The sequence below is a fragment of the Triticum aestivum genome, chromosome 7D (assembly GCF_018294505.1).
Source record: "Triticum aestivum cultivar Chinese Spring chromosome 7D, IWGSC CS RefSeq v2.1, whole genome shotgun sequence".
Classification (NCBI taxonomy): domain Eukaryota; kingdom Viridiplantae; phylum Streptophyta; class Magnoliopsida; order Poales; family Poaceae; genus Triticum; species Triticum aestivum.
In genome coordinates, this window is record NC_057814.1 from 209,529,307 (window position 1) to 209,552,242 (window position 22,936).

The 22,936-nt window shown below is 45.2% G+C and overlaps 1 pseudogene; it reads right to left on the reverse strand.

The window, feature by feature from the left end:
- LOC123171039 (uncharacterized) lies at nt 1-21,276 on the reverse strand (annotated as a pseudogene).
- Nucleotides 21,277-22,936: the final 1,660 nt, after the last annotated feature.

Consider the following 22,936-nt stretch of genomic DNA (forward strand, 5'->3'; position numbering starts at 1 on the left):
TCAGCAGGGCAGGTTGAGGCTGTCCGCCTGTCCGTACAGGGAGACCGAGAGATGGTCACGAGTCTCATGTGATTCCCTGGCCATGAGCAGACGGGCGTCTTCGCCGTCAAACGGCAGGTACTCCACCGAGGCCCAGAAAAGCAGACGTCTCTGCTCCTCAGCCGTCATGCTCGGACTGTCCTGTAGATCGTGGTTGCGCAATTAGCGGTACGTAAGAGATTCGTCTAGGGATCAAAGGCCATGCCCAGATCTAGCACCGGTGACGAAGGTGCGGTGCAGCGACCTTCCTCCCACGTAGACTTCGCTCCATTGGTTTTTGTTTTTGTTTTTATTGGATAGCTAACCAGGCTTGCCGCCTGGTAACTTCGCTTCATTGCGTTGGATAAGTGGTAGTGGCAACTTATGTGAGTTTGTTTTGGTGGTGTTTTCGTGAGCTCTAAGTTCGATCTTAATTGGTTGTACCTATCAAAGATGATGTTTTTGTTCTGTTTCTTTACTTATACTCTCTCTATTCCAAATTACTCGTCGTGGTTTTAAAAAAACCACAACGAGTAATTTGGAACGGAGGTGTCCTAATCTAAGTTACTATACTTCTATAGTAGTAGTGTCATAGATGGCTTCTCATTTAGTAGTGAAAACCGGCCATTTTTGCAAAAAGGATGAAGATTTACTGAAAGTACAAAACACTTCAAATATAATTAAAACTACATTAAGGTCCATGGACCACTGAACGACCATTGCCACCGCCTTAAAATGTGCAAAACAAAAACAAAAACCAAAAACATAACAAAAAAACAAACCGAAATTTCAGGTTTTTGGTTTCAGTTTCCAAATATACTCGGTTTTTTCGGTTAGAAACCATTTGATCTTCGGTTTTTTCAGTTAGAAACCAAACGGTTTTCAGTTAAACCAATAGAACCAAAAATAGCTTGGATTGAGCTAAAATCTGTACCTAACCCTTCAGCCTCCACTTATTTTATAGCCCCTTGCCCAGCGCGCTGCAGCTCCGTAGGCGATATATGGTACTAAACATCTAAACCGCTGGAGCTTGAACTCACCAGGGCACCTTTTTTTTGAGAAATTTTAATTTTTTTTTGAGAAATCTCACCAGGGCACCTGGCGCGCGCGATACATAGTTGGGCCTCAAATTGTCCAGCCCATACGGCCGCTTTCGTCGAGCGATCCACGCGCAGACGACTACATCCCATCGAACAAGCTAAAAAAACTATCACTCTAAAAAGACTATAAGAAAACAATCTGTCGATCGCTTTTGTCGACACTCACGATGATCGGCCTGGAGAGGGCCCCATCAAGTGGGTCGTGGCTTTTTTGACATCAAGGTGGGTTGTGGTTTCGTGGCCGTGGGAGATGTGCATGATTGACGTTCTTTCTTTTTTTCTGCTTGCTCCCTCGTGTACTGCCATCTATAAATTCCAATGCCTACGACCAAAGCACATGTACCCTCGAAACCTGCCTAATTCCTCGTATCTGCTGCCAATCATGTCTGCCATCTAAGGATCCTATGTACGTACACAATTCACACAAGAAAAATCTAACCTACATACACAGACCGAATCATGTAACCACACAAATTTTTGTTGTTCAAAAATTCGCGTCAACTTTAATTATTTTGGTTATTACCGAAACCAAACCAAAACTAAATGGTTATTACCGAAATCGAACCGTATCCATGTATAAAACCGTATAAACCAAAAACCATATCAATTGAACCGAATCAAACCGAATGCACAGCCTGACCGCCGCCAGAATGAGCCACGGACGCGCCGCCGTCGCCGCTCCCATACCAAAGCCGGACTGATCTTGTCGATGACAACGGGGAAGTCTTCGTTCACGTGCCCCTAAGGACCAGCGTCCCGGAGCCGCAGTTGTTGTCGTTGAATTCTTGAATAGATGTGAAGAACCTCACACCAAATCTCGTCGTTGCGTACGCACGACAAGAAACTCTAACCTCATCGCTCCGAGAAGCTGGCAAGAATCTACGCGAAGCTTCGTCTAATTCGTCCCGATAAACGAACTTGAGAAGGATTGAAACTCGGAAGACTGACTCAAAGAAGAAGCATCACCATCCGCTCGAGCGCCGCCTAAAACCCTACCTATCTAAGCCGTGGCACTAGGAATATTCTCTCCGCCATCGACCGACAGAGTGGCAGGCGGAGGGGAGACGAATCCACGGTTCGCCGGCGAAGATCAAGGGGAGGAATGCTCTCCCTAGTCGTCTTGCGAGAGGGGAAAGAAAAAGCTATAGGCGCGTCTCAAGTTACACCTGTTGTGAAAACCGGCCATTTGACGCGTGCCACACGGACCTGAGAGCCGGGAACTCTCGTTTCGAATGCTCACAAAAGTAGAAGGGGGTAAAACTGACACACTTTTCCTAAATGAAGTATAACAAATGAAATTATACTAAAGGGATGCTTAATGTCACAACGGTCAAATTAGGGGGAAAACTAAAATTCACTCTTAATTTAGTGTGAAAATACATGTGAACACCTTTTGAATTCTTTCACGGATAAGATCAGCACCGAAGATCATATCTCACCAAAGCTGTTGCTCACATGCTCCTGGGTGATCTTCTGTAGCCGGCTCAACGTCATGGCGAAGGAGGTATACACTGGCAGGTTCAGTCGGTAAATGCAGGTGGACGATGAAGGGAGATGCTCCGAGGTCTTCGATGATGCTTTAGATATGACTAGACCACTACCTAGGTCTAGCCCGCGGAAACCGTCAAATGGCAAATATTCGACAGAAGTCCAGAAGAAGAGCAATCGTCTCTGCTCTTCAACCATCATGCTCTTCACGGCCTGTGAGATAAAAATAGGAGGTGGCTATTACTAGTTGTAAAGAACATAATATGCAGATTTAAGAGTAAGTGAAATCTTGCCTTATCTGAGAAAAAACATATCCAAGAAAAACTAAGTTTCTTATTGGGAAGTGTATCCGAACAAAAATAAAGTACTTGCACATTTTAAAATTTTGGGAGCGGCTAGGCGCTAGCGGCTTGAAAATTAGCAAAGAGTCAGTCAATTTCACCCCTATTATCTCAACTGTTGGTTAAAGATTCAATAGACAGTACTTCATCTTCAACCTTGAACCGGTACGCAATGTTTCTCTTCTTCCTCTTACCGCCGCCGATCCATCTCAGGCCTAATTGCATGCCTCCTCCAGCGGTGCTCCAGGGATTGCTTGGTTGGCCCACCCTCCCCTCGACCTCCTCCCACTGTCGGGCTTGCCACAACCCTCGGTCGTCCCTCTAATCCTGCGAACCACCTAAAATTTCCAGGCGAACCCGCAACCGCGCCCCTAAGATACACACTGAGGCTGCTGCTTCCCCGAAGAACCTGTATCCCCCAGACCCTTAAGATAGGCACCGAGGTTGCTGCTTCCTTAACAAACCTGCACCCCGATACCCCCTAATATAGACAAGATGAAACCTGTCCCTGGTGGTCTTGATGCTTCGCATGCCTCCTGCTTCCTTCCCAACAGAAATGGAATGACCCAAATTTTGTTTTCACGTGACTATGTTCAGATAAACTATTAAAATTTATTACAACTTGGTATGATGTAAAAAAGAACTATTCTCATGCGACCTAGAAATATGAGGATTTCAATTAGTATAAAATTTGCACTAGAACATGGTAGTAAAATCTAGAGCAACGAATAAACTGAGATTGGAGAGATCATATACCTCCCAGAACCAGTTGATCTGATCATCTTGTTGGGTGTACCCCCCATCATATCTGGTATATTCTTTCCATTCCTGCACATCAATGTTGCCGATGCGCCCGCCCAGCATACTGTCAAGATCTTCCAAATGCAAGCTCAGGAAGAAATGTTTCCGCAATTCCGGCTTTACGAGCATGTAGGAAAATCCCTTAGCGAAATGAGTTAGTTGATCTTTCGTGCTGGCCATGAAGAGACTTTGGATCAGCAGATCGATGTACTGGCCTCTGTTCTTGCTATCGACAGCGATATCTCTCCCTCCCGGAAGGAGCTCGATGACCTCCCCTGAGCCAAATACCCCAACTTCCCTCGCAAATGTGAGACCCAGCGCGTCTGAATCGACGAGATCAGGATCCATCTCTAGGATTTTCTTGCAGCTTGCATGCGTACTTGGGTCTGCGTTTGCAACGTCGTCCAGGGTGAGAGGCCTCCCGGCTAGCTGAAAGAAGAGGGTCCGGTCAAACCGAACCCCCACTGGGACGTTGTGCATCAGGGCCAGTCCGATCATCCGTCCGCAAAATCGTAGTACTTCAGCTGCAGTGGATCCGCTCCAGATGCTGCTTCCAGCCGAAATGAACGATTGAATACATTAGTCATGAAAAATGGCATTTGATTTGATGTGAACATGATTTTGAATGTACTATTTTCTAGATAATGAAGGAAGTAAAGAAAATTAAACAGGATGTTGTCACCTTGATTCAGGAAGAACCTTCGCGGTCACGCGGACAGGACGAGAAGAGGCCATGCCGCGGGTCGAACAGCGCACGGCACACCAGGGAGATCCACTCCCTTGCTACCCCCTCGCCAATGGCCTCCTCGTCCTGGAACTCCACGAACATGCGACCATGGAGCACGTGGCTCGCCGCCTCGGAGACATATCTGAAGGAGTCGGGCAGCAGCTGCGACCGATCAATGAGCATCTCGAGCGCATGAGGCTCATCGTCAAACAGCATGAACGCTGACGACGTTGCGTCCATTTCCGGCAGCATCGCTCTGGCGAAATGCATCCGCATGTCGGTCGAACCCGAGGAGGTCCTTGTGCTTGACGACAATCCGGCCGATGTCCTTGCACCGGCTCCTGTCGGCGCTGGTGCCGAGCACGAGCGCATTCAGGCACGCCGCGTGCGCCGTGCAGGTGGCCCGGATGGCGCCGGCCAAGTGGCGGTCCGTCACAGACCACATATCCAGTTGGCCTAGCACCACCCAGATGCCGTCAACCGTATCCTGCTGGTGCTGCTCCAAGGTCGCCAAACCCGGCAAGATGTTGTGAGTCGCGTCCTGCTGGTGTTGCTCCTTGGTCGCCAAACTTGACCTCCGCTCGCTCGACGGTGAGGCTCCCTCCAACCTCCTCATGAATGCATCGACCGAAATCAGCAGGGACATCACCGCTCCCACAGGACCGTCCGTGCGCTGTGCGTAAACCTCTCGGCGCCGAAAGTAGCATATCAGTGCAAAGAATACTCTGAACACAAAGAGCTTATCATCCGGGGCCGCCCACCCCTGCTGCCATGTAGCGAATGACCACGTCCGTCACGTCTTTGGCAATTGGTATTAACTGCTCGATCAACCACTCTTGAGGCATCTTCGGCATGCGTAGCGACGGCGTCCGCTCGAACAAAGAGAGCACTGCCGCCAGCCTGTGCCTACACTTCTCGTAGAGCGGGTCGCTTCTGCCTTTGCCGGAGGCGACGGGTATCAACCGACAGAACTCCAACAAGAGTGGGAGAAAGCACACCTCAAGGCGAGGGAGTATGCCGCTTATCTCCGGATACAGGAGGCAGATGATCGCCGAATTGGCTCTTAAGTGATGCGGCATAGAGCCGGTGGAGTAGAGGCGGACCAGAACCCCGATGACACCGCTGCGCAGGAGGACGTCCAGGTACTCCACGGCCGTCCCTGCTTGTCTCTCGTTGGTGGCTTTGGCACCGGCGAGGAACTTCTTGACGAGCAGGACGATGTCCCTGGTGTAAAGCATCTTGGTGACATGCTCAAAGTCGGTCCACGGTGAGCAGTTGGGGACACCGAGATGCCGCGCCAGTGGATCAATTTGGACTTCACCGTCGTGTATGAACCTCTTGAACAACTCGGCAGTTTCGTTAGAGATGTCCGCGTCGGTTGTTGCCGCCGCGGCAATCTGATATGCGAGGCTCCATGCGTCGGGATATCTGGTTAAGTGCAAAGTGGCGTCGCGCGGGAGGCCGAGCTCGCCGATTTTCGCCTTAAGGTGGAGGTTCCGACACTCATGCACGGCGTGGAGGTCCGAACTATGGAAGCGAGTTCCGAACAAGGGTTCATAATTAAATCAAGGAGAGGTGAGGAGGTGACCGCTTGACTCAGCGACAATCCATTGAGATTTCCAAAGGATGGATTTCCACCACTATGTGAACAAGGAGATAACATTAGCTAGATCGAATGACTTAATGATGTATGCTCGAGGGAAACATACACAGTTAAACATTGGTTGAAATGTGCAACCGAAATATGGGCTAGGTAGCACAATCAATGTTCGAATGATGATTCATTAAACCATAGACGTAGAATGAAACTATAGACCAATGACTTCAAAGCAATAGGGTTGCTAGAATTTTAGAATTTACACATCGCAGACCATTTGTTGGTATTCCTTTTAGAAACAATACGGGGACCAAGAAGGAATGGTGATGGGGAGAAGTATCACTGTACCAAGATGTCATACGAGGTGGTGAGATTCTTACGACATTCTTGACATAAAAGATGGTAATACTCCAGGGTAGAACATATCATAAGCTAGATAGCAAGGAAATCAAGGTACAACACAAAACAAGAACAAGTTTGTGTTGGAGGAAAGGTAGTAGAGTGGTCGATGATAATACTAATCATCGAGGGCAAGGATGGTCTTTCTCATCATGAATTCCATTGATATCCTGGAAGAGCTCAGAAGGTTGATGATGTTCACGACACATTTGTAGCGAGAATTTATGAAGAGGTAATCGATCGGCGATGACATCAAGTCGAAGGAATAATGAAGCGGACGGTTATTGGAACCATGATTAGGACACACGCTTGAACTCAAGCTTGTTGTTCCAGGTGAAATGGTATGAGAGGAAGATCGGCGTAAGCTTAGCTCATCATCGAAAGTTGTGTTCCGGGGTTAAGGACCAGGTAGCACAGTTAAAATTTAGTACGCTAATGATATAGCCGATCAGGCTAGGAATGACTTAATGATTATTAAACTCGTAAGCAACGAAAATTACCTAGAGTTATTGAATCGGAGTGCGGACTTGATTCACTATTCGGTGTTCTCGGTTGACAAACAACCCAGAGCCCATGAAGTGACAAAGACAAGGTACGGTAGTACTTCATCAAAGTTTATAAGATGTAGTGCAATGGTAAGATATCCCCGAGATACCAGGGGTAATACTCAAAGGTAGATCATAATAGAGGTTGGGCAGGCGTATTGACCTGCAGAAGACAAGTGATTTAACTTGTCCAAGAAATGGTATTTAAAGGAGAACATGGTCGGAACCACGATTGCAAAAGGCCAGATCCCAGATATAAGATGAACTTATACCAAGGAAATAATTAATCTAAGAGAAGCTTTTAATGATAAGATCTACATCATGTCCATGGGCATGAACACAAAGTTCAAGGTCGACTCCCACTTCTCCAATGCATATCCTTTCATTTACTTCTCGTATTTAGATAATGACATTAGTTGTCGAAAGTTTTACCTGGTGCAATACCAGATAAGTATGTCCCGCGAAATCTTTCGGGTTCACACAGATTAAGGAAGGCATAGGTTCAACCCATCGGGGCATCGAAGAAAGATATACTACAAACTTCGGACTAAATATTACAAGCTCGAAAGAAAGGCATTGTTCAAAAACAGTGGATACAATTTACCAAAGGCATTATATACCCATGGAAAGGCTCACAAGGTTATTCAATATGAAGGACACTGTCGGATAAAATCCAACAAAGGAACCGATGGTCCACAAGGGATCTGATGTGAGCATCGGTACTCAACCAGAGGAAGAGGAATGCAAGGAGATCTGATTATAAAAGCAACTGACTAACTCAAAGTTCAAATGCAAAAGAATTATGATTTCCAAATCATGGTGTCAGAAGCAACGCTCTGATCAAGGATGGATAAGTTGAGTAGGCTTAGGGGTACAATCGATGACGATTAGATTGGTTCTAGATCCAGCTCATGTTAAAAATGATGTCTGAGCCGGAAGGATGAATTCTAAGATCTGATTGAGGATTGCGAGCATTCGTGACATATTGAATCAATGGACTCAAAATGATAATGACAAGAGATGCCAATAAGATTACGAGACTTATGGGATTAACCATAATGCAAGCAAACAAGAATTTCAAGAGCAATAGGCTCTTGAGGATTTTCGGAAGATCGACTAGTATTTTGAAGACTATTGTGAAATACTTGAATCAACTGGGGATGACCGGATACTCGGTAAGTGCGAGAATTATCCGTAGGGGTATTCAGGTGACAAAGAACAGCAAGGCAGTAAGCTCAAAGGATTCTCGGAACAACAGAGAGAATTTCGGGGTATCTTGTAATAACAAGATCAACTGGGAAACATTGTATGAATGGCGAGTATACGTGGTTATCCATAGGAGTTTATCGATGAAAGGGAATTGCAAAAGCGATGAACACAAGTTCTCGGGTTATCAGCGGAGAGTATCTTCAGGGTCTTCACGTGCAACAGACGATCATCAGTAATAAGGGGCTCTCCGGGTGAAAGTGATAACGAGATCCTAATGTTAGATTTAAAATTCACTTAACCCGAATAGAAGAGAGATCAGAGTCCCAGAGTATAGGCAAGGAGTAAAGATCCTAATACCACCCAATGGCGACGTGGGCCCGTAAGCCACACAGCCATGTTAGTAAAAGTTTTGCAATGTCTAGACTCGACTTCGGCCAAGGAGTGTGGAAGGGGGGTTCCTACAGGCAGTCGGCTCTGATACCAACTTGTGACGCCCCCGATTTGACCGTACACTAATCATGCATGCAAATGTGTACGATCACGATCAGGGACTCACGGGAAGATATCACAACACAACTCTACAACATAAATAAGTCATACAAGCATTATAATACAAGCCAGGGGCCTCGAGGGCTCGAATACAAGTGCTCGATCATAGACGAGTCAGCGGAAGCAACAATATCTGAGTACAGACATAAGTTAAACAAGTTTGCCTTAAGAAGGCTAGCACAAAAGTAGCAACGATCGAAAAGGCAAGGCCTCCTGCCTGGGACCTCCTAACTACTCCTGGTCGTCGTCAGCGGCCTGCACGTAGTAGTAGGCACCTCCAGTGTCGTAGGTGTCGTCGTCGACGGTGGCGTCTGGCTCCTGAACTCCAGCATCTGGTTGCGACAATCCGGTATAGAAAGGGGAAAAGAGGGAGAAAAGCAACCGTGAGTACTCATCCAAAGTACTCGCAAGCAAGGAGCTATACTACATATGCATGAGTATATGTGTAAAGGGGCATATCAGTGGACTGAACTGCAGAATGCCAGAATAAGAGGGGGATAGCTAGTCCTGTCGAAGACTACGCTTCTGGACATCTCCATCTTGCAGCATGTAGAAGAGAATAGATTGAATTCCTCCAAGTAGCATCGCATAACATAATCCTACCCGGCGATCCCCTCCTCGACGCCCTGTTAGAGAGCGATCACCGGGTTGTATCTGGCACTTGGAAGGGTGTATTTTATTCAGTATCCAGTTCTAGTTGTCATAAGCTCAAGGTACAACTCCGGGTCGTCCTTTTACCGAGGGACACGGCTATTCGAATAGATAAACTTCCCTGCAGGGGTGCACCACATAACCCAACACGCTCGATCCCATTTGGCCGGACACACTTTTCTGGGTCATGCCCGGCCTCGTAAGATCAACACGTCGTAGCCCCACCTAGGCTCAACAGAGAGGTCAGCACGCCGGTCTAAACCTATGCGCGCAGGGGTCTGGGCCCATCGCCCTATGCACACCTGCACGTTGCGAACGCGGCCGCGAGCAGACCTAGCAACCCACACGATCACGGCGGTTACGTGAAAGCGGTCCAACACGGCGCGCGCCACTCAGTCGCTGACGTCAAAAGAGCTTCGGCTGATACCACGACGTCGGGATACCCATAACTACTCCCACGTAGATGGTTAGTGCGTATAGACCAAATGGCCAGACTCAGATCAAATACCAAGATCTCGTTAAGCGTGTTAAGTATCCGCGAACGCCGACCAGGGCCAGGCCCACCTCTCACCTAGGCGTTCTCAACCTGCCCTGTCGCTCCGCCACAAAGATCCACTTGCGGGTACTCCTACGAGCCGACCCGACTTTAGTCATCACATGTGTCATGTATATAGTATATAAGTATATGCCCGTGATCACCGCCCAGGTGATCACGGCCCGATAGTATAGCACAGCAGACGGACAAGAATGTAGGGCCACTGATGGAAATCTAGCATCCTATACTAAGCATGTAGGATTGCAGGTAAAGGTAGTAACAATAGTAGCAAGGATAGGCTATGCATCAGAATAGGATATCGAAAAGCAGTAACATGCTACACTACTCTAATGCAAGCAGTAGAGATTAGAGTAGGCGATATCTGGTGATCAAAGGGGGGGCTTGCCTGGTTGCTCAGACAAGAAGGAGGGGTCATCGGTGACGTAGTCGACCACAGGGGCATCAGCATCGTCACGGGGTCTACCGAAGAGAAGAGGGGGGGAGAAACAGTAAATACATAGCAAGCAAGTGCATAACAAGACAACAGGCAGAGCTAGACGTGTTCTAACGCGGTATGAGGTGGTACCGGTGAAGGGGGGAAACATCCGGGAAAGTCTTCCCGATGTTTTGCGTTTTCGGACAGACGGACCGGAGGGGGAAAGTTGCTAGTTCGATAGGTTAGGGAGGTGTGGTGGACGAACGGGCTGCGTATTTGGATTCGTCTCGTCGTTCTGAGCAACTTTCATATAGAAAACATTTTCATCCGAGTTACGGTTTAAAAGATATGAATTTTCAAAGTTTATTTGAATTTCTGGGATTATTTAAATTAACAGAAAGATAAAATGACGTCAGCATGACGTGCTGATGACGTCAGCAGTCAACAGACTCGCTGACCAGGTCAAACTGACCAGTGGGTCCTACATGTCATAGAGAGAGGGCTAACAGTGGGTTATTTTAATTAAACGTGGTTAATTAGCAGCTGGGTCCCACATGTCAGTGACTAATTAGTTAAACTAATTACTTTTAATTATAAAATCATTTTAATTAGTTATTTTAAGTGGTGGGGCCCGCACGTCAGTGACTGGGGCCTGCCCAGTCAGCACGTTGACCGCGGTCAACAAGTCAAGGGGGCCCTGGGGCCCGTGTTTAGTGGCTGTGAGGTGGGGCCCGGAGGGCCACGTCGGCGGGCGGCGCCGGAGACACGCCGGCGACCATTCCAGCGGCGGAGTTCGCCGGAGTTGCTCGGATTTCCAGCACAGGGCACCATTCCGCGCGTTTTCGGTGGCGTTCGAACGAGTAGATCATCCCGCGTCGATCTAGAGTGATCCCAGAAGCGGGGGTGGCCGGAGTGGAGCTCAACGACGACCGCGGGCGGCGCCGGACTACGGGCATCTCCGAAAACCACGCTACGGGCTACGTTCTAGCTAACAAACGACGCTAGCGGGCTCTACGGACCTCCGGCAACTCTACGGAGGCCACCGCTTGGCTCGGAGATGGACGGGGTGAGCGCAACGAGCTCGCGGACGAGGCCGCATGTGGCAATGGCGACGGCGGCACCGCGAGCCTCCTACGGCGTATGAGGAGGAACCAGAGGAAGGAGGAGGGGGTGGAGGCTTACGGCGCGGCACACGGAGGCCCTCGAGTGAACGGGAGCGCAGAGGGGAGGCGGGATGAATCGCGGCGGTGGCGGCGACCGAGGTTGGGGAAAAGCTCGACCCGGCCGCTGCAGGGCTCCCCAGATCGTCCTGAAGCGCGGGGTCGACGAGGACGACGTGGAGGGAGCTCGGGGACATCGGCGGCTCGACGAACGGTGGTCGGGGCCACGCCTACGAGGCTTCGGCGGCGATCTCGCTCGGGCGAGGGGAGGGCCAGAGAGAGAGGGAGAGCGACTGAGAGGCAGAGGGGAGTTGGTGGAGGTAGGTGGGGAGGAGGCCGAGGCGTCGAGGGGAGGGGTCAGTGGAGGCGGGGGCGCTGGCGATCTTATCCCCTCCTCGACGCCGGCGAGGGGGGTCCGGCGGGGACGCGCGCCTGTTCCGACCCTGGTCGGGGGAACAGGGAAGGGGAGAGAGCGACCGAGGTGGGGAACGGGCCGGTTCGGCGGAAGGGCCAGGTGGGCCGGCCTGGCTGCGAGCTGGGCCGTCTGGTCGAGGGGGTCATTTTCTTTTCTTTTTGTTTTACTTTGCCTTATTTTTCCTTTTCTGTTTTGGCTAATTGTCTGGGCTCCAAGTGAGTTTTGTAAAATATGATAGCTGGCCCACAAATCACAGCACAATATGCCTTACCACCAAAAACTAGTTTGGGGTAAATATCATTTCATATTTATTTTGTATTAATAAAAAGGTTATTAATTAATGTTTTCAGCCACTGTTTGAGGATGTTTAAGTCACCTATCAAATTTCAATAATGTTCTTTACTATTTTATCATAGCCTCTGATTTATCTACTATTTATTGAACATTTTAGTTTTAGTATTTGAAAACTTTTATTGTTTGCTTGATTTAGAACTTTGAATTTTGATCCGGTTTTTGAACTAACGCGAGATTATCAACACTAAGAGAGGTGATGTGTCATCACTAGCGTAGGTTTACTGTAGTATAATTATCCGGGCGTCACAATTCTCCTCCACTACAAGAAATCTCGTCCCGAGATTTAAGAGGGAAGTAGGGGGAAGGTTCTGGTTACGAAATTCTAGGGAGTGTTCTTGGTCTTGGTTGTCCTTCTCGAAGCAGTTGATCCATTACGTTGATGTCTTCATGTTCCTGCTTCAGGTCATCATGATGAAGCTGGCATCCTTCCTTCGGGAACTCCATCGTACTTACGAAGGACAAGGGGTAACTTCAGAATAATAGGCCTCTGAACGGTTGACTATCTGGTTGATAACATCGGGGAAGGTGGCGGAAAGTAACTCTCGAATGGAAATTTAAGACTATCGAGAGCAAAGTAAGGAGGTATCGTGGGGAAGTTTCGAGCGGGCAGGCAATCGTTTGATGCCTGAAGGGTTCTGAGCAACGGGAATAAGTATGGTGTCTGATACCAAAATAGATCACTAGGAAGGTGGCCCGCGAATTAAATACGGAGCCAAGTGTGAGGAATATCCATTAGAAACAGGGTTGTATAGAAGAGTCAGGTTTCGATCCTGTGGAACTGTGGGTTATGGGCCCACCATGTGGATTAAAAGCAGAAAGGTTGTTGGCATCTTACACGGTCATGATAGCAAGACATGTCAGAGGGTAGCCTATCAGTTATATGTCAGCAACATCGTCGGTACCAAGGGCGAGGGACGAAGAGAACCATTTTCCTGCTCGTTGAAACGAGGCGGACCAATAGGCAAAGTTCTCCTCCATCGGTGGTTACCGGAATGTCACCAACAATAGTAACAGGCTCTTACTGACAGAGTTGTACACCGAGGTGTTTGCACAAGCAGGGAATTAATACTGCTTAGATCATAATGATCACCAGAAACGTTAAACCAACCAATGGAAAGGAAAATATGATTATCAGAATAAACAGAACAATGGAAAGGAAAATGTGTTTAAACACATATTTCAGAGGTATATCCTTCCCAAGGACAAGCTGGGCATGATATTCATGACAGGATATAATGTAGAAAACTCTTTAGGTAGGGGAGAGAAATTTCATGACATTACCCATACAACGGTGTTTGGATAATTGAGCAGGAAACATTTAGCATTGGGCTTCAAATGTTCCTGTTGAAAATCGGAGTACCATAGACATGCTTCGAGATAGCATTGACATGGCCAACAGGTGAAGATCAGACTTTGGAAACAAAAAGGATCCATCAGGAACAACTTATAGAATAAGTCTTACAATTTCCTCATGGAAGAATAGCTAACCTTGATAAAAGGGAAAGCTTATAACAATAGGTCCTCCCGCCAGGTGTGCTGGGCATCATCACCTTACCGGGTCATAAATAGGCCAATGTTATAACTCTCGGAAATATGTTCCAACCATCATATCTGACCGAGATTCAGATCTGCTTGGTGTCAGGATAACTCAGACTTAGGAGGCCTGAGAAGAAAGGTGCAACACAACTTGTCGAAACGACATCGAAGATTCTCGAGAGATGAACTATGGAAGCGAGTTCCGAACAAGGGTTCATAATTAAATCAAGGAGAGGTGAGGAGGTGACCGCTTGACTCAGCGACAATCCATTGAGATTTCCAAAGGATGGATTTCCACCACTATGTGAACAAGGAGATAACATTAGCTAGATCGAATGACTTAATGATGTATGCTCGAGGGAAACATACACAGTTAAACATTGGTTGAAATGTGCAACCGAAATATGGGCTAGGTAGCACAATCAATGTTCGAATGATGATTCATTAAACCATAGACGTAGAATGAAACTATAGATCAATGACTTCAAAGCAATAGGGTTGCTAGAATTTTAGAATTTACACATCACAGACCATTTGTTGGTATTCCTTTTAGAAACAATACGGGGACCAAGAAGGAATGGTGATGGGGAGAAGTATCACTGTACCAAGATGTCATACGAGGTGGTGAGATTCTTACGACATTCTTGACATAAAAGATGGTAATACTCCAGGGTAGAACATATCATAAGCTAGATAGCAAGGAAATCAAGGTACAACACAAAACAAGAACAAGTTTGTGTTGGAGGAAAGGTAGTAGAGTGGTCGATGATAATACTAATCATCGAGGGCAAGGATGGTCTTTCTCATCATGAATTCCATTGATATCCTGGAAGAGCTCAGAAGGTTGATGATGTTCACGACACATTTGTAGCGAGAATTTATGAAGAGGTAATCGATCGGCGATGACATCAAGTCGAAGGAATAATGAAGCGGACGGTTATTGGAACCATGATTAGGACACACGCTTGAACTCAAGCTTGTTGTTCCAGGTGAAATGGTATGAGAGGAAGATCGGCGTAAGCTTAGCTCATCATCGAAAGTTGTGTTCCGGGGTTAAGGACCAGGTAGCACAGTTAAAATTTAGTACGCTAATGATATAGCCGATCAGGCTAGGAATGACTTAATGATTATTAAACTCGTAAGCAACGAAAATTACCTAGAGTTATTGAATCGGAGTGCGGACTTGATTCACTATTCGGTGTTCTCGGTTGACAAACAACCCAGAGCCCATGAAGTGACAAAGACAAGGTACGGTAGTACTTCATCAAAGTTTATAAGATGTAGTGCAATGGTAAGATATCCCCGAGATACCAGGGGTAATACTCAAAGGTAGATCATAATAGAGGTTGGGCAGGCGTATTGACCTGCAGAAGACAAGTGATTTAACTTGTCCAAGAAATGGTATTTAAAGGAGAACATGGTCGGAACCACGATTGCAAAAGGCCAGATCCCAGATATAAGATGAACTTATACCAAGGAAATAATTAATCTAAGAGAAGCTTTTAATGATAAGATCTACATCATGTCCATGGGCATGAACACAAAGTTCAAGGTCGACTCCCACTTCTCCAATGCATATCCTTTCATTTACTTCTCGTATTTAGATAATGACATTAGTTGTCGAAAGTTTTACCTGGTGCAATACCAGATAAGTATGTCCCGCGAAATCTTTCGGGTTCACACAGATTAAGGAAGGCATAGGTTCAACCCATCGGGGCATCGAAGAAAGATATACTACAAACTTCGGACTAAATATTACAAGCTCGAAAGAAAGGCATTGTTCAAAAACAGTGGATACAATTTACCAAAGGCATTATATACCCATGGAAAGGCTCACAAGGTTATTCAATATGAAGGAAACTGTCGGATAAAATCCAACAAAGGAACCGATGGTCCACAAGGGATCTGATGTGAGCATCGGTACTCAACCAGAGGAAGAGGAATGCAAGGAGATCTGATTATAAAAGCAACTGACTAACTCAAAGTTCAAATGCAAAAGAATTATGATTTCCAAATCATGCTAAAGGCTGCGGAGGTAGAAATCAAGAAGGAGCATCAAGTGTTGATGGTCAATAAGACCACTAGTTTCAAGAAAAAGGGCAAAGGGAAGAAGAAGGGGAACTTCAAGAAGAACAGCAAGCAAGTTGCTGCTCAGGAGAAGAAACCCAAGTCTGGACCTAAGGCTGAGACTAAGTGCTTCTACTGCAAGCAGACTGGTCACTGGAAGCGGAACTGCCCAAGTATTTGGCGGATAAGAAGGATGGCAAGGTGAACAAAGGTATATGTGATATACATGTTATTGATGTGTACCTTACTAATGCTCGCAGTAGCACCTGGGTATTTGATACTGGTTCTGTTGCTAATATTTGCAACTCGAAACAGGGGCTACGGATTAAGCGAATATTGGCTAAGGACGAGGTGACGATGCGCGTGGGAAATGGTTCCAAAGTCGATCTGATCGTAGTCGGCACGCTACCTCTACATCTACCTTCGGGATTAGTTTTAGACCTAAATAATTGTTATTTGGTGCCAGCGTTAAGCATGAACATTATATCTGGATCTTGTTTGATGCGAGACGGTTATTCATTTAAATTAGAGAATAATGGTTGTTCTATTTATATGAATAATATCTTTTATGGTCATGCACCCTTGAAGAGTGGTCTATTTTTGTTGAATCTCGATAGTAGTGATACACATATTCATAATATTGAAGCAAAAAGATGCAGAGTTGATAATGATTGTGCAACTTATTTGTGGCACTGCCGTTTAGGTCATATCGGTGTAAAGCGCATGAAGAAACTCCATACTGATGGACTTTTGGAACCACTTGATTATGAATCACTTGGTACTTGCGAACCGTGCCTCATGGGCAAGATGACTAAAATGTCGTTCTCCGGAACTATGGAGAGAGCAACAGATTTGTTGGAAATCATACATACAGATGTATGTGGTCCGATGAATGTTGAGGCTCGTGGCGGATATCGTTATTTTCTCACCTTCACAGATGATTTAAGCAGATATGGGTATATCTACTTAATGAAACATAAGTCTGAAACATTTGAAAAGTTCAAAGAATTTCAGAGTGAAGTTGAAAATCATCGTAACAAGAAAATAAAGTTTCTACGATCTGATCGTGGAGGAGAATATTTGAGTTATGAGTTTGGTCTTCATTTGAAACAATGCGGAATAGTTTCGCAACTCACGCCACCCGGAACACCACGGCGTAATGGTGTGTCCGAACGTCGTAATCGTACTCTACTAGATATGGTGCGATCTATGATGTCTCTTACTGATTTACCGCTATCGTTTTGGGGTTATGCTTTAGATACGGCCGCATTCACGTTAAATAGGGCACCATCAAAATCCGTTGAGACGACGCCTTATGAACTGTGGTTTGGCAAGAAACCAAAGTTGTCGTTTCTTAAAGTTTGGGGCTGCGATGCTTACGTGAAAAAGCTTCAACCTGATAAGCTCGAACCCAAATCGGAGAAATGTGTCTTCATAGGATACCCAAAGGAGACTGTTGGGTACACCTTCTATCACAGATCCGAAGGCAAGACTTTTGTTGCTAAATTCGGAATCTTTCTGGAGAAGGAGTTTCTCTCGAAAGAAGTGAGTGGGAGGAAAGTAGAACTTGATGAGGTAATTGTACCTGCTCCCTTATTGGAAAATAGTTCATCGCAGAAACTGGTTTCTGCGATGCCTACACCAATTAGTGAGGAAGTTAATGATGATCATGGAACTTCAGATCAAGTTGTTACTGAACCTCGTAGGTCAACCAGAGTAAGATTCGCACCAGAGTGGTGCGGTAATCCTATTCTGGAGGTTATGCTACTAGACCATGACGAACCTACGAACTATGAAGCAGCGATGGTAAGCCCAGATTCCGCGAAATGGCTTGAGGTCATGAAATCTGAGATGGGATCCATGTATGAGAACAAAGTGTGGACTTTGGTTGACTTGCCCGATGATCGGCAAGCAATTGAGAATAAATGGATCTTCAAGAAGAAGAATGACGCTGACGGTAATGTTACTGTCTATAAAGCTCGACTTGTTGCAAAAGGTTTTCGACAAGTTCAAGGGATTGACTACGATGAGACCTTCTCACCCGTAGCGATGTTTAAGTCTGTCTGAATCATGTTAGCAATTGCCGCATTTTATGATTATGAAATTTGGCAAATGGATGTCAAAACTGCATTCCTGAATGGATTTCTCTTTTTCCACGGTTCCGTAACGGTAGGTTTCGGCTTGGTAATATTCCATTCCTTGAAAGCCAGTGGATACTAGAGCCAGTGAAACGGTTGCTACTAAGAAGAGTTGTATATGATGCAACCGGAAGGTTTTGTCGATCCAAAGGGAGCTAACAAAGTGTGCAAGCTCCAGCGATCTATTTATGGACTGGTGCAAGCCTCTCGGAGTTGGAATAAACGCTTTGATAGTGTGATCAAAGCATTTGGTTTTGTACAGACTTTTGGAGAAGCCTGTATTTACAAGAAAGTGAGTGGGAGCTCTGTAGCATTTCTAGTATTATATGTGGATGACATGTTGCTGATTGGAAATGATATAGAATTTCTGAATAGCATAAAAGGATACTTGAATAAGAGTTTTTCAATGAAAGACCTCGGTGAAGCTGCGTATATATTGGGCATCAAGATCTATAGAGATAGATCAAGACGCTTAATTGGACTTTCACAAAGCACATACCTTGACAAAGTTTTGAAGAAGTTCAAAATGGATCAAGCAAAGAAAGGGTTCTTTCCTGTGTTACAAGGTGTGAAGTTGAGTAAGACTCAATGCCCGACCACTGCAGAAGATAGAGAGAAGATGAAAAATGTTCCCTATGCTTCAGCCATAGGTTCTATCATGTATGCAATGCTGTGTACCAGACCTGATGTGTGCCTTGCTATAAGTTTAGCAGGGAGGTACCAAAGTAATTCAGGAGTGGATCACTGGACAGCGGTCAAGAACATCCTGAAATACCTGAAAAGGACTAAGGATATGTTTCTCGTTTATGGAGGTGACAAAGAGCTCATCGTAAATGGTTACGTTGATGCAAGCTTTGACACTGATCCGGACGATTCTAAATCGCAAACCGGATACGTGTTTACATTGAACGGTGGAGCTGTCAGTTGGTGCAGTTATAAACAAAGCGTCGTGGCGGGATCTACATGTGAAGCGGAGTACATAGCTGCTTCGGAAGCAGCAAATGAAAGAGTCTGGATGAAGGAGTTCATATCCGATCTAGGTGTCATACCTAGTGCATCGGGTCCAATGAAAATCTTTTGTGACAATACTGGTGCAATTGCCTTGGCGAAGGAATCCAGATTTCACAAGAGAACCAAGCACATCAAGAGACACTTCAATTCCATCCGGGATTTAGCCCAGGTGGGAGACATAGAAATTTGCAAGATACATACGGATCTGAATGTTGCAGACCCATTGGCTAAGCCTCTTCCACGAGCAAACATGATCAGCACCAAGGCTCCATGGGTGTTAGAATCATTACTGTGTAATCTAGATTGTTGACTCTAGTGCAAGTGGGAGACTGAAGCAAATATGCCCTAGAGGCAATAATAAAGTTATTATTTATTTCCTTATATCATGATAAATATTTATTATTCATGCTAGAATGGTATTAACTCGTTGATCAAAGATGGTTATGTTTCCTAGCCATAGACATGAGTTGTCATTTGATTAACGTGATCACATCATTAGGAGAATGATGTGATTGACTTGACCCATTTCGTTAGCTTAGCACTCGATCATTTAGTATGTTGCTATTGCTTTCTTCATGACTTATACATGTTCCTATGACTATGAGATTATGCAACTCCCGTTTACCGGAGGAACACTTTGTGTGCTACCAAACGTCACAACGTAACTGGGTGATTATAAAGGTGCTCTACAGGTGTCTTCAAAGGTACTTGTTGGGTTGGCGTATTTCGAGATTAGGATTTGTCACTCCGATTGTCGGAGAGGTATCTCTGGGCCCTCTCGGTAATGCACATCACTTAAGCCTTGCAAGCATTGCAACTAATGAGTTAGTTGTGGGATGATGTATTAGGGAACGAGTAAATAGACTTGCCGGTAACGAGATTGAACTAGGTATTGAGATGCCGACGATCGAATCTCGGGCAAGTAACATACCGATGACAAAGGGAACAACGTATGTTATGCTATATGACTGATAAAGATCTTTGTAGAATATGTGGGAGCCAATATGAGCATCCAGGTTCCGCTATTGGTTATTGACTGGAGACGTGTCTCGGTCATGTCTACATAGTTCTCGAACCCGTAGGGTCCGCACGCTTAACGTTTCGATGACAATTATATTATGAGTTTATATGTTTTGATGTACCGAAGGTTGTTCGGAGTCCCGGATGTGATCACGGACATGACGAGGAGTCTCGAAATGGTCGAGACATGAAGATTGATATATTGGATGACTATATTCGGACACCGGAATGGTTCCGGGGGTTATCGGATATATATCGGAGTACCGGGGGGTTACCGGAACCCCCCGGAGGCTATTGGGCCTCATGGGCCCAGTTGGTGGAAGAGGAGAGAGGCCAAGGGGCAGCCACGCGCCCCTCCACCCCCAAGTACGAATTGGACAAGGAGGGAGGGCGGCGCCCCGCCCCCTTTCCTTTCCCCCTCTCTCCTTCCCTCTCCTCTCCTAGTCCAACAAGGAAGGGAGGGAGTCCTACTCCCGGTGGGAGTAGGACTCCTCCTGGCGTGCCTCCTCCTGGCCGGCCGCACCTCCCTCCTTGCTCCTTTATATACGGGGGCAGGGGGCACCCTAGAGACACAACAATTGATCGCTTGATCTTTTAGCCGTGTGCGGTGCCCCCCTCCACCATAGTCCACCTCGATAATACCGTAGCGGTGCTTAGGCGAAGCCCTGCGTCGGTAGAACATCATCATCGTCACCACGCCGTCGTGCTGACGAAACTCTCCTCCAACACTCGGCTGGATCGGAGTTCGAGGGACGTCATCGGGCTGAACGTGTGCTGAACTCGGAGGTGCCGTGCGTTCGGTACTTAATCGGTCGGATCGTGAATACGTACGACTACATCAACTGCGTTGTTCTAACGCTTCAGCTTTCGGTCTACGAGGGTACGTGGACAACACTCTCCCCTCTCGTTGCTATGCATCACCATGATCTTGCGTGTGTGTAGAATTTTTTTTGAAATTACTACGTTCCCCAACAGGAGGTTCCGACACTCGTGCACGGCGTGGAGGTCACTTCTCCTCCTGGGTCCCACGTCCACGAAGCGACCGAGCACCTCCCCTAAAGTGTCCTGTGGACCCGCCACGACCACGTTCATCTTGCCGTCGATGCTCTGTACGATGAGCCGGATGGCATCAGATGAGGAGTTTGATTCTCGAGAGATAGCGACGACGTCGGAATCCATGACTCGCAAAGTGCTTTTTACCGGAGCCGGTGGTTCCTCAACCAATAGAATCCTGCCAACTCAAAAGTTGTCCTTTGTTGTATCTCTATATTTTACTGTTTTCTTCATTGAAGCCATTCTATTTAAATAGCTGAAGCCCACCCACATGATTTCAGCCATGCCACTCGCTTTAATCATACGATTGGGACAGAGGCAAGTCTCTCATTTCACACACGTACAGGCATGCATTTAAAAGGATCAACCTCTCAATTTAAACTGGTTTGAAATCCTGCCAAAAAATTGATACACATATCAATTTCTGTTTCGCATTTTAAACTTCCAGTTTTATTAACTTTGATACACATATCAATTTCTGTTTCAGTAAATTTAACAATGCTGATTTGAATTCTTTCTATCACATATTTCAATTATTTCAACAAACTAATTTCACTCATTTTAGAAAATAATTTCAATAGTTTCAGCAAAACTTATTATTTAAAAAATGAGTGTACTACAGAAACAACAACAAAAAAATCAATCTTTTTAGATTTCAATCATGATTTCTGTTATACCAATTACACATATAAGAAAAAATTGATACAAACAATTTCAATTTATATTACCATAACTTGTTCAATACAAATCACACTGATATAACAAATTACACATATAAGAAATACCAATTTCATATATTTCAGACAAGTAATTTCCTATATTGTCACAAATAAGTGAAACTGATTATTCAAATGGGTGACATAAACAATTTCAATTTCTTAGAAAAAAGGTGATTTTAGCTACTCCAAATTCATTTTTACTCAAAAAGAGTGAAATCCATTGTAGCTAATGTGACACAAACAATTTCAATTTATATCTCGACAACTTTTGCAATACATATCACACTGAAATAACAAAACACACACTTAGAAAATACCAATTTCAAATATTTCAGACAAGTAATTTCATAAAAAATTTCACAAAAAAGTGAAACTTACTATACGAAAGAGTGACATAATTTTTTCAATTTTAATAAGCGAAATATTTCATACAGATACCAGTTTCACTATTTTTTCACTTCTAAATGAACAAAGTATATTTCAGTTATTCGGGTATCATATTGCACAAAAGAGTGAAACTCATTATTTCAAAGTACTGACATAAACCATTTCAAAAAGAAAATGAACCCACAAGTTCTCATTCACATAATGAAGAAACAACAGTTTCACAAAGAGAAACATGCATTCCAGTTTCTGGAAAAAAAATGCATTTCAACAAAAACATACTTTCCAGTTACAATTCTGTTTCACATCACGAATGTTAGTTTCACAAATCCGCATTTCACATCAGATATAGCAGTTTGACATATCTACATATCTATTTCGATTTCGGAACAACAAGAAATAATGGCATGTCACCAAAATAGTAAAGTTATATGTAAACATCTGGATTCCATGTAACAATATATTCCGAAAACAACAATGCTAATTTGGCATAGAAACATATGTACTTATATATACATACGATTGTTTTTCAAATATGGCAATACCAAAATGTTTTGCATGACAATTTTTCTTTCTCTTGTTTCTTGCTCCTCTTGCCTTGTTCATTTCTAGAACTTGCAAGAATGCGAGTGATCGAATTAGACACCTTCATTTCCATCAAATATAACAGTTCCATATATCAC